A 2,106-nucleotide genomic window follows, 5' to 3' on the forward strand; every position below is an offset into this window, starting at 1 on the left:
CTTCAGTCTTTTAATTACCACTGGAAGATCCAGCAGTAGCTGCTAGTGAGCCAACACAGCAAAGACGCAGCACGGATACCTTTAAGATTTCAGTTCTTTGGAGACAGAAATAGATGGCTAGAGAGTGACCTTATCAAATACAGCTCCCTTGGGGACAGCCATTCCCAACACAAAAGCCGGTGAGCAGAGAAACTGGGGCACCAGAAATAATTACTATGTGCAAAGTTGTAACCATGTAAACACAATTACTTGAGTTAAAGTGGGGTGGGGGGAGGAAAGCAGGCAGAATTACCGGTAAGTGTGAATGGGCCTTGCACTGGGTGTTGATAGATGATAGATATTCTACTGCCCCCTGGTGGAAATCTTCCCCAAATTCTTGATTCTGGCAAAAGGGCCCCTGACCATTAGGTCCAGTCGTGGCCGACTCTGGGGTTGCGGTGCTCATCTTGCTTTATTGGCCAAGGGAGCCGGCGTACAGCTTCTGGGTCATGTGGCCAGCACAGTGGCGTAGCGTGGGTTGTCAGCACCCGGGGCAAGGCAAGTAATTTGCACCCCCTAACCCGTGGATTTGCGCCCCCTAACCCGTGGATTTGCGCCCCCTAACCCGTGGATTTGCGCCCCCTAACCCGTGGATTTGCGCCCCCTAACCCTAACCCCCAGATGTTGCGCCCGGTGCGGCCGGCCCCCCCCTGCACCCCCCACGCTACGCCACTGGGCCAGCATGACTAAGCCGCTTCTGGCGAACCAGAGCAACACTTGGAAACACTGTTTACCTTCCTGCTGGAGCGGTACCTATTGATCTACTTGCACTTTGACGTGCTTTCGAACTGCTAGGTTGGCAGGAGCAGGGACCAAGCAACGGGAGCTCATCCCATCGCAGGGATTCGCACCGCTGAACTTCTGATCGGCAAGCCCTAGGCTCTGTGGTTTAACCCACAGCGCCACCCGTGTCCCCTTGATTCTGGAGGGGTGGGAATTCCGGATTATTCTGATCCTTGGCTGGGAACTGAGGCAAAAACGGTGGCATAGAAAGGGGCACAAGGCGAAAAAAGGAGGAGGGAAGAGGCAGTAAGCCAAAAAGGGCTACTGTGGTGTGCAAGGTTTCTGCTGAGGATGGTGTGGAAGAGGGTACATAACTTCCAGTCCCTCCTCCTCTCTCTGTGCTCCACCACTTTAAGCACACCAGAAGCCACCCACAGGAATCCTCTTCCATCGCCTCTTAAAGGTAAAGATAAAGGGACCCCTGACCATTAGGTCCAGTCGTGGATGACTCTGGGGTTGCGGCGCTCATCTCACTTTATTGGCCGAGGGAGCCAGCGTACAGCTTCCGGGTCATGTGGCCAGCATGACTAAGCCGCTTCTGGCGAACCAGAGCGGCGCACGGAAACAACGTTTACATTCCTGCCGGAGCGGTACCTATTGATCTACTTGCACTTTGACGTGCTTTCGAACTGCTAGGTTAGCAGGAGCTGGGACAGGGCAATGGGAGCTCACCCCGTCGTGGGGACTCGAACCTCCGACCTTCTGATTGGCAAGTCCTAGGCTCTGTGGTTTAACCCACAGCACCACCCACTTACAAGCCTTTAAATACTTGCAGGCAAGCCTTGCATCTTCCTACTTCCTGTCCCGCCTCCCTCGTGGTTTCCTATTGGGGCAGAGCCAGGAGAAGCACCTGCTTTGACAAAGCTATGGTATGTTGTTACCGGCTTCCTCTGGCTTTACATGGGAAGGCAAACCTTCTAGCAGGGGCCTGGTACTCCAAGCAAGTGATTGGCACACTTGATTTGTGGCGCTGGCCAATCGGCTCCTCGTAACCAGCTGGGAGCAGTCCAACAGAGAAATCACCATCACCTGCCTTTCCTGTGTTCCATTTCCTTCGAACCACGCTGTCTGCAGTGCAGCTCACCCCACACGTGTGTGTATATACTGTGTTTGCCTGTAGTCCACAAAAGCTCATGCCACAAAGCATCTGCTAACTGTTCAGGTGCCACCAGACTCCTGGCTGTCTCACTACAACAGGCCAACATGGAAGCCCCCTCTAGAAAAAGACTGTCAGGAACTCTCTTGTTAATGCGTGTCGCCTTCTTGAAACCACTGGACTTTGAA

Source organism: Podarcis pityusensis (genome assembly GCF_964106645.2).
Source record: "Podarcis pityusensis genome assembly, chromosome: 13".
Lineage (NCBI taxonomy): Eukaryota > Metazoa > Chordata > Lepidosauria > Squamata > Lacertidae > Podarcis > Podarcis pityusensis.